Source organism: Elephantulus edwardii, unplaced genomic scaffold (assembly GCF_000299155.1).
Source record: "Elephantulus edwardii isolate Elephantulus edwardi_28Jun2011 unplaced genomic scaffold, EleEdw1.0 scaffold00078, whole genome shotgun sequence".
In the NCBI taxonomy this organism is placed as follows: Eukaryota; Metazoa; Chordata; class Mammalia; order Macroscelidea; family Macroscelididae; genus Elephantulus; species Elephantulus edwardii.
This window is the reverse complement of record NW_006399828.1, coordinates 13,007,069-13,018,089: the sequence shown is the minus strand read 5'-3', so window position 1 is coordinate 13,018,089 and position 11,021 is coordinate 13,007,069. Positions and strand designations below refer to the sequence as shown.

The 11,021-nt window shown below is 37.6% G+C and overlaps 1 protein-coding gene across 1 annotated transcript in view; it reads right to left on the bottom strand.

Annotated features, from left to right (window-relative positions):
- Positions 1-11,021, bottom strand: part of RGS21 (regulator of G-protein signaling 21) — a 51,099-nt gene that overhangs the window by 20,161 nt on the left and 19,917 nt on the right. The window lies entirely within an intron of this gene.

Below are 11,021 nucleotides of genomic sequence, written 5' to 3'. Positions count from 1 at the left end.
ATTATTTTCATGCCAATAATACCTAAGTATATATTTCTTTTATACCTTACTCTCCCTCATCTGTTTCAATGCCATTTACATTATTTATCCCCTCTTTTCTTAGTTTCCCTCAACCCCCATATCAGTCCTGTTCTATAACAGTGGCATTGTGCAGTATTTATCTTTTTGTGACTGAGATATTTCACTCAGTATAATGTCCTCCATGATCCATTTTTTAAATAATATTTCATGAGTTCTTTGTTTTGTTTTTTTCACTGTTTCATAATATTGCATTGTGTGAATATACCGCAGATTCTCTATCCATTCGTTTGTTGATTTGGACACTTCACCAGAGAAAACATTCAGATGGTGAATACATGAAGAAATGTTCAAAATCCTTAGCTCTAAGGGAGATGCAAATCAAAACAACTATGAGCTATCATCTCTCCCCAGTCAGAATAGCAAAATTTAACAAAGCAGCAAACAACAAATATTGGTAAGGTTGTGGAGAAACTGGAACCCTTATTCACTGTTGGTGGGAGTGTAACAACGATTTAACGGTATTGCTTCTTTTGGGCTCTAGCGACATAGAAGTAAGGAGTTGTGTTGCCAACCCAAAAGCACTTGGTTCAAATCCATAAAATGCTCCACAGGAAAATAATGGGAAGTCTTCTCTCATGTGGTTTGCTGTCTCTGAAAACCTGCTGGTGGGTCAATTATGAGTCAGTTCTGACTCGGTACATAAAACCAATACCCCTTTTTCTAAAAGCGACTATTTTTGAGAAGAATCCTGGTAGCTCAGTGGTTGAGCTCTGTGCAGTTAATTAAAAGGTCACACCAGTTTAAACTGAGCAGTCTCTCCTGGGAAGATTCTACAGTTTGATTCTGTGAAGATGTAAAATGTAACAAAACCCCCAACTCAAACTCAGTGGTTTGAGTAACAAAAGCTTACAGCTTTGAAAACTCTGGGCAGTAGTTGTACTCTGTCTTAAAAGATGACTACCCATGCTCATTGCTGTCAACATGGAACTGACTCACGTCTGACCCTGCAGTGGCTTTTCAGAGATTACAAATCACACATAAGGTGACTGATCTCCCCTCGCCCCCACTTTTGGGTTGGCAGCATCATTCCTCATCTAGTAAACCATGTAATTTGGAATTAATCTGACAAGAATGAGTTCATCTTTATGGGAGCAGAGCCCTAGGTCTTTCTTCCAAAGAACCATTGTTCTTGTTGTTACTGTTATTGTTTTCATCAAGTTGGCACTGACTCATAGCTGGCCCTCCAGGGTTATTAGGTGGATCCAAACAGCAACTTTTTGTTAGCCTTTACTAATTGTTTAATTATTATACCGCTGGGGCTCTTCCTATATTGATACTTTATTTCCCTATTATAGCACTCATGGCAATTATACTATGTTAGTGAAATCTTTTCACCAAGATGGTTAGCATTATTTACTCAGGATCTATACTTATTGCCTCTCCCCCCCCCTTTTTTGAGTTGTACTAGCTTGATATATAGTAGATTGCCAGTTATTGATTAATAATTAAACCTTATGAAACTAATAAATAAGCAGTTATATGTAGAAGTTTGAAGCCGCCGTTGCCTTCCACCCAAGGCCAAGCGCGGCTTCCCTGGCTTCTGGAGGCAGAGTCACCTTTCTCCAGAGACAGCCACAACACAACACAGCACAACACAACAAAACACAATTCCCCCATACACAGCATCATGCTCTCTGGCCTGCGGCCCTTGGGCCAGTCTTTCATTTTTTTTGTTCAGACATTCCTCTAGGTCATATAGCCCTAGTGTACAAGTTGCTGTCCTGTGGTCGCTTGTGGTTGCTGTGAGGCTGAACACTGTGACACGGATGTGTCAAATGCGTTAATGGTTGGCTACCCAATGCGAACTGAGAGTGGGGTGGAGCTCCCCGATTAAACAGCGTGGAAGGAGGAGTGGCATCTACTTCCATAATAGCTTGCCTCCGGAAACCCTATGAACTTGGAGAGAGGATGAAAGGCATCCAAGTGTCAAGGACTCTCCTTCATAGGGTCTCTATGAGTCTCCTACGACTCGACAGCACTTAACAACAACAACAATAACATGTAGAAGAATTTCTATATTTAGGATAACTTTTTTCCAAGAAGCCCCATTTGTGGGAAAATTAAGATTATAGCTGACCCTCCAGTGGGTGCTCAGGGACTGTAAGAAGTACAAGAGGAGATTATCTATCTTCCAAGAAGCCACTGGTGGATTTGAACCACCAAGGAGACACCACTTTTGGGTTAGTAGCACAACTCCCTGCTAACTGTACCACTAGAACTCCATTGATCACTGTACTAAATAGTTTGAAACTAATAAATAAACTAATATGTAGAGAATGTTCTATGTTTAGCATCGTTTTTCTCAAGCAACCTCTTTAAAAACAACACCCCCCCAAATCACACCTCATAATGTTAGAATTTACTTTTATAAAAGTATGTTATGCCAGTATTTTAAGCATTATCATAGAAAACAAAAAATTCCACTATTAAATACTGACCTCGCATACCTGAGTTGGATTTAGATACTGAGCATTTTATATTTTACTAAAAAGAATTTCTAAAAGTCTTGTCAGTCTTTATGGTATATACTATTATTTTTCACCAAAATATAAACTCTAAAGACTGCTATTAAAAGCTGTATTTCCCCCCCCCACCCCCTGAGTATTATAAAGCATACTAATTTAGATTAGCTCAGATTTCAGGGTATAAAACATACACATACACTAACCAAACATTTTAGCAGAAAATATATATCAGGTCAGTCAATTTTTAAATCAAACTCTTAACCTTCTTTTGAGGCAGGATTAAGTATAAAAACAATATCAACATTTTGTAGAAATAGTGTTTAAAAAATTCAAAGAGAGAAAATCGTGAAAAGAAAATAAAGAATATATAAAGAATAGGGAGCTCTGGGGACCCAGTGGCAAGAAGCTGCACTGCAATCCTGAAAGCTCCTGCTTTGAGGCCACCAGCTGCTACATGGGAGAAGGATAGAAAATCTCCTTCCTTGTGATTAACTGTCTCTGCAAACCCACTGGAGAGTCATTTATAAGTCAATTCCAACTCAATAGTACCCAACAATACCTTATAGCGATAGCAGAAACTACTTTTCATGGAGGGTCAAAAATGGGTCAGTTCTGACTCAATGGTACATAACAATGTATTATAGCAATAGTAAAAAGTACTTTCAAATATCTGTATTCTTACACTTCTCTCTAAAAATAATTTTATTATAGAAAACATACCTATTTTTTTCTCTGATGGCTCAATTTAAAATAAGCTTATTTTAAATAAAGGAGTTACTCAATATTCTGACACAATCCTATTCGACCTTGGTATCCTTTCATAAAAAATGTAAGAATATTTCTCCAATTAACTATTGCTTTCTCATTTTTTCTGGAGATATAGATAGATATAGATAAAGATAGAGATAGAGATAGATAGAGATAGAGATAGATGATATAGCTATAGCTATAGCTATAGCTATAGATGATATAGATGAATATATATACATAGATAGATAGATAGATAGATAGATAGATAGAGAGAGAGAGAGATAATCTCCCCTTTTTTGTCCAACAGTAATTTTTTTTTTACTAAATCATCTTTTCTATAGATTTTAGTCTTTATTTTCTATGTTCCCTCTCTCTTTCTCTCCAGAGGTTTCTAACCCATTATCCCTTTGTTATATTAATTATGTCAGGCCCCAGTATATGGGAGCTCTGGTGGCTTAGTATTAAAGAACAGTGCTTCCATTCTAAATGTACACCATTTGAATCCACCAGACGCTTATGGAGAAAGAGAGTCAGCTATGAGTGAGTTCTGACTCAGTGGTAAAGAACCACAAAAACAACAGTACAATATTAAATTATACCCTGCTAGTCATTTCCTCCTAATAGCAAGCCTCCACTGGGTTTCCAAGGCTATCAGACTTTATGGAAGAGAAGTATTCATCTTTTTCCTGAGAAACAGCTTGGAATTTCAAGGCATTTGATTAACATCTCAACAAGAATTGGCCCTCTGAATTCAATCAGATACTCTAGAACGAAGACCAAGTGGTCTATTCTTATAATGTTTATAACCTTGCAAATCCTATGGATCCTCCATCACATGGTATCAATATTAGTTGAAATCTACTCAATGGTGGCTACAACAATTGCCTAGATGGATATTCTCTTCCACCAATAATTTTTATGATATCAGGAGAATGATAAGCAGAGAAATAAGTATTGACATAAAATAAGATCTAATAAGGATGCTTTACTACATTAAAAGTCTAAAGACAAGAAACTAGATAGAAATTTTAGAGTGTCCCACATTGTTACTATTAGATGCTCACAAGTTATTCCAACCCAAAGCTACCGTATGTACAACAGATAGAAACCTCCTCTGATCCTGCATCATCCTCACCATTTCTATTTTTCTTAAAACCATTGTTGCAGTCACTGGGTCAATTCCTCTCACTGAGGATCTTTTTCTTCTCTGACCTTCTACTTTTCCAAGGACTGGACCATTCTTACACATGCCAAAACATGTAAGATAGGTCTCACTATCTAAGGAGCATCCTGGCTCCACATTTTAACCTCTTGCAACATCTTATTAAAACTTATCTGTTATGGGTGGGCAGGGAGAAAAGTGTAACAATGAATGAATGGAAATCCAAAATTTTTGTAAATGTTCATTGAAATTAATTAAAAAAAGGAAAAGAGAAAAAAAACCCTTATCTGTTATGGCTTAATTTATTTTTTATTTGATTAGTTATAATGTACTCCTATTTACAAACAATTTAAGAATTAGATATGTTGTACTAGTATTTTCTGACTTAAGTAACTGTTAATGTGTTTGTCCCAGGTCTGGTAATAAAATCAAGTTGAATCTTAATAATTTTTAGATGTCACTGTCTCTAAGATGAATTTGGCATTCATTTTCTTATCTGACAGAATGACATTTCTAATAACTTATCATTTCATTACAAATTTTACAGTGTTGTCCTTGTTGTTATGTGCCATCAAATCATTGTCGACTCACAGTAACCGTACATAAACCAGCTCTGGACAATGCTCTATCCTGAGTCAATCTTACTGTCCCCAACACACCTACTCCCGTTACTCTAGTCACTGAGTCAATCCATCTTGAGGGCCTTCCCCTCCTGTGCCGTAACTCCACTCTCCCAAGAATAATGTCTCTCTCCAAGGACTGGTCCCTCTTTGCAACATGCCCAAAGTATGTCAGATGGAGTTTTAGAATCCTTGCCTCCAAGAAGCAGCCTGGCTTAACCCTTTCCAGGACAAACTTGTTTGTTCTCTTAGCAGCCCATGGTCTATTCAATACTCTTCTCCAGCACCACAACTCCAAGGCATTAATTCACATTCTATCATCCAAAGGCGTTGTCCAGCTTTCTGACGTATAACATAATTGTGAAGACCATGGCCTGTATCACATGCACCTTAGTCTCCAGACTCATGTTGTTGCTCTTCAGTACTCAAGAGAGGTCCCCGACAGCAGACTTGCCCAATGCAATTAGTCTTTTGATTTCTTGGCTGCTGGTATCAAGAGTGTAGATTGTGGAGCCAAGCAAACTAAAGCTATTAACAACCTCAAACTCTTCACCATCCATACTGATGCTGCCAATTGGCCCGGTGGTGAGAATCTTTGTTTTCTTGATGTTGAGCTTCAATCCATACTGGAGGCTGCAGTTCTTGACCTTCTGCAGCAAACACTTCAGGTCCTCCTAAGTTAGAGCAAGCAGGGTTGTGTCATCTGCATAACTCAGGTTATTGATGAGTCTTTCTCTAATCCTCATGCCACATTCTTCCTCGTAGAGCCCAACTTCCTGGATTTTCTATTCCATATATAGGTTGAAAGGTATGGAGACAGGACGCATCCATGGCATACTCAATTCTCTATTTTAAACCATGCAGTGTTTCCTTACTCTGTTCTGATGACTGCCTCCTGGTCCAAGTCTAGGCTTCACATAAGCACAATCAACTGTTCTGGGAATCCCATTCTTCTCTTAGTTAGCTACAGTTTATTGTGATCGACACACTAAAAAACCTTTGAATAATCAATGAAACACAGAAATTCCTCTGGTACTCTCTGCTTTCAGCCAAGATCCACCTAACATTAGCTATAATATCCCTAGTACCATGGCTTCTTCTAAACTCCGCCTGCACATCTGGCCGTTCTTTGTTGAAGTGCTGCTTCAGTCGTTTTTAGATAATTTTCAGCAGAATCTTGCATGTGATATTAATGATATTGTTTGATAATTTCTACACTCTGGTCACCTTTCTTTGGACTGAGATACATATACTGCTTTCTGTAGCATTTCCCTTGGAACTCTTCCAAGAATACTTTGTTCATTAAGTAGCTAATTTTGGAATCTAATGATTTATAACACATATTCAAGTTTACACATTTATCAAGTGATAATAGAGTTACATGTTTTCAAATGTTCTGGGATCTGGGACATATTTATTGTTGTTGTTATGTGCCTTAGAGTCACCTGCAACTTTTAGTGACATTATGTAAAACAGTCTTAAACCCTGCTCTGTCATGTGCCAAACTTATTGTCTCTGACACATCCACCCCCATTACCCCACTCACTGAATCAATCCATCTCATCCAGGGTCTTCCGCTCCTGTGCTGTCCCTGTACACTCCCAAGCATGATGTTGCTCTCCTACGACTGGTCCATCCTTGCAACATGTCCAAAGTATGTCAGACGAAGCTTCAAAATCCTTGACTCAAGGAGCAGCTTGGTTTAACCCTCTCCAGGACAATCCTGTTCGTTCTCTTAGTAGTCGATGATATATTCAATACTCTTCTCCAACACAACATCTCAAAGTCTTCAATTCTTCTTCTATCATCCCTAGTCATTGTTCAGCTCTCTGATGTATAGCACATAGTAAAGACTATGACCTGTATCAGGTGCACCTTAATTTCCTGATTGATACCATTGCTCTTCACTACTTTGGAGTGGTCTCTGACAGCAGACTTTCCCAATGCAATATGTCTTTTCATTTCTGGCTGCTGGTGCAAAGAGTGTTGACTATGAGCCCAGCAAACTAAAGCTGTTAACAATCTTTCTTCATCCTCCATCCTGATGCTGCCATTTGGCCCAGTGGTGAGAATATTTGTCTTCTTGATATTGAGCCTTAATCTATATTGAAGGCTGCAGTCCTTGACTTTCTGTAGCAAGTGCTTCCGGTCCTCATCAGTTTTAGCAAGCAGAGTTGTGTCATCTGCATAATGCAGAGTGTTGATCAATCACAATCAAATTATTATTTTGTACAATAATAATTAATTAATCATATTTGTTTAGTGAAAAATCATTATATTTTAAGCTGCAAAAATTGCAGAATGTTTAGTTACTAAAAGAAAATAAAAAATATGCTATTTAGGTCAATTATTACCATAAAAATGCTTTAGAAAATAATACTGTTTAGTCAAATTGAAAATTTATGGTACATTTGCACTGTCTTTTTGAATTTAGCTATACTTAAAGATTGCATTTCTTCTTAGAAAGTTTTTCACACATGATATTGATAATGTTATAGTGAAACAACCACATTAATTAGATAGATTCATAAAGACAAAAAAAAATCTGCCTTTCAACCCAATACTACAATATATAGAATATCGTTAGGGTTGATTTTAAAACCATTTAGGAAATGACACATTAATCAACTTGACAAATCTTATATGCTACATTTTCAGTTTTCTGGAATTATTTATTGATTCTTAAATGGGAAATGTATTCTTGACCGGGAAATGTATGTTGAAACAGCGGCACAGAAGTTAAAACTGTTTTTTCCCTTCACTCTCTGAATTCTAGGCCATGCTCAGTAGTTTATATTTATAAAATTGTATTAGACTAGTAAATGCTGCAGTAATTAAGCTCTATGCAAGCTTGAACTACTGAAATGGCAACTTCAGGCTTTAGATTATCTAAGTGTTTGTGTTTTATCTATTATGTCTGTTGTTCCCTTAAGTACAATCACCTTGCCATAGTAAGCACCCTGATTTGTAGTCAGGAGATACACAATATCACCTGTGAAAAAAATCATTGTCTCTTTCATATCTTGAGTTTGGTAGCAGCATTTTGTGGCCTAGTGGCTAAGGGGTTGTGCTGCCAAATCAAAAGCCAGATAGTTTGAATTCACTAGTTGGTCTACTGGAGTCGGATGGGCAATCTTCTTTTGAGCAAATTACAACCTCTAAAAACCCACTTTACGGTCAGCTTTTAGTCAGTTCTGACTCTGGCAAAAACAACAGCAGTGTTTTTATGGAGTCCTGCTGATGTGTAGTTAAAGTGTTTTACTACTAACTGAAAAAAATCTAATTTGAACCCACGAGCCACTCTATTGGAGGAAGAAGTGACAATTTCCCCTCAGATTATATCCTTGAAAAACATATAGGACAGTTCTACTCTTTTCTAAGGGTTGGTCTGAGTTAGCATCCACTGTAAAGCAACACATTTCTGTTGTTTTGTTTTGTTTTTGCCCCTGGTTTATTTTTTGATACTAATGATTTTCAATCCTTAGATAGAGTAAATGTTTAGTGAGTTTGACAACTAATGTAAAGTTGGTTAAGATTTGAATTGGTAGTTTAGTGTGGCTTCCTGTTTGCTATATATGCATGAAATTCTTTGCATATATGATATATTCAATGAAGATTCCAAAGCAGTTTCAAAACATAATTTGCTTATACTTTAGAATTAAACATGGTGGCTGTCATGATTTGGTTTTTGTTCTGGGAATTTAATAAAAGAAAAATGAGATATTCTGTACATAAAATGCTTTTGATGGAGGGGAGTACATATATATGGTGGTTGTTGTTGTTTAATGCTGTCGAGTCGTAGACGACTTGTAGCGACCCTATGAACGAACAGCCTGAGCACTGTTCATACATAGAGTTTCCTGAGGCAAGCCATTTCGGAAGTGGATGCCGCTCCTGCTTCCAGGCTTGATTTAGTCGGGAAGCTCCAGCCAACACTGTCCACCATGGGTGCCCATTACCACTATTAGCACATCACTGTCACAGGCTTCAACATCACAGCAACCATGAGTTACCTCTGTACAGCAACACACAGACCAGTGCTATACCACCTAGAAGAATGTTTGACAGAAAGACAATTTGAACCTGGCCGAGGGTCACAGATGACAATCACCCCCACCTTCGACTTGGTAGCACAGCTTCCTTCCACTAGGCTAACGTAGCTCTCTCTTGGTCGTCGTCATTGTTATTGTTGTTTAATGCCGTCGAGTCGTAAACGACTCATAGCGACCCTATGAACGAACAGCCTGAGCACTGTTCGTACATAGAGTTTCCGGAGGCAAGCCATTTTGGAAGTGGATGCCGCTCCTGCTTCCAGGCTTGATTTATATATATGGTCGGTTCCAATCACTCAAGACAATTCCTCAGACCTCTGGTTCATTTTCATAATTAAAGGAATAAAGGTAAGCAGTATCTGCTTTTAGAAAGAAAAACAAGTACTATATGGAACAACCTGTGTTCTGCAGATGACACAACTCTGCTTGCTGAAACTGAGGAGGACCTGGAGTACTTGGTGCATAAGGTCAATGACTGCAGCATTATATATAGATGCAAGCTCAATTAAAACACACACACACACACACACACACACACACACACACACACACCAAAAAACCAGTCCAAAGATTCTCACCACTGGAACAATTGGCAACATCATGTTAGATGATGAACAGATTGACATTGTGAGCCGCATTAGTTTGCTTAGCTTCACAATGAACACTTTCAGTACCAGCTGTCTGTACATAAAAAGACAAATTTCATTGGGAAAGTGTGCTGTCAGGGATATCTCCAGAGTACTGAAGAGCAATAATGTCAGTCTGGAGACTAAGGTGCCCCTGATCCAGGCCATGGTCTTTGCATTTACATGCTATGTGTCAGAAAGACGGACAACGACTACGGATGAACTGTATACAATTTCTTGCTATCATTCAGTTAGAGTTTTTCCTGCATTTGGAGGTCTAAACAGAATCTATGAAAAAATTAACTTTTGTAGAGGATAGAGTATATTTTGATAATTCTGAGAAAATTCTGTAAATTTACGATATTTCAGATATTTGTTATTAAAGCAGATGGACTTTTTTTGCCTATGAGAATAAACTAACAATAATACACCTCAGATGGGTGGGAAGTTAGAGATTAATAAACAATTAGTGCTCCCTCCTTTTAAATGTTTAAAGAAGAGCTAATGTGAACTAACAATTATCTCTTCTCCTTCTCCTTGACAGAAAGAGAACTGATACCTTTGAGCTATGGTCCTGGAGAAGAGTATTGCATATACCATGGACTGCTAGGAGAACAAACAGGTTTGTCCTGGAGAAGGTGAGAACAGGCTGTTCCTTGGAGGCAAGTATTCTGAAGCTTCATTTGGCATATTTTGGCATGTTACAAAGAGGGACCAGTCCTTAGAGAAGGATGTCATGCTTGGGAGAATGAGAGCACAGCACAAAAGAGGAAGACTCTTGATGAGATGGATTGATTCAGTGAGTAGGGTAATGGGAATAGGTGTGTCAGAGATAACAAGAGTGGTCATGATAGATCAGAATTCAGAGCTGTTGTACATAGGGTCACTATGGGTTGCAAGTGAGTTAACATCACATAACAACAACAACAACAAATGGTATAAACTAGATAACTAGAGAGTTAAAAAGAAAAAAAATATACTGTTTGCAGTTTTGTTTTCCACAACATATTAATATTGTTGTTGCTGCTACACATTTAAGACTACTATTCCTCGGTAACCTTCTTTAACTCCATGTTTTCCAAAGAAAAAGGAATTAAATTTTAACTCCAAGAGCATGTTTAACTAGACTTTTAGAAGAATTAAGTTTTATCGCTGCTTAGTTTCAAGTAGTAGACTATTTTTCAAGCGTCTGCATACCATACTAATGAGACTCAAATATTGATCAGATTTCACACATAGGAGATGTTGAAACATATTTGCTGAAT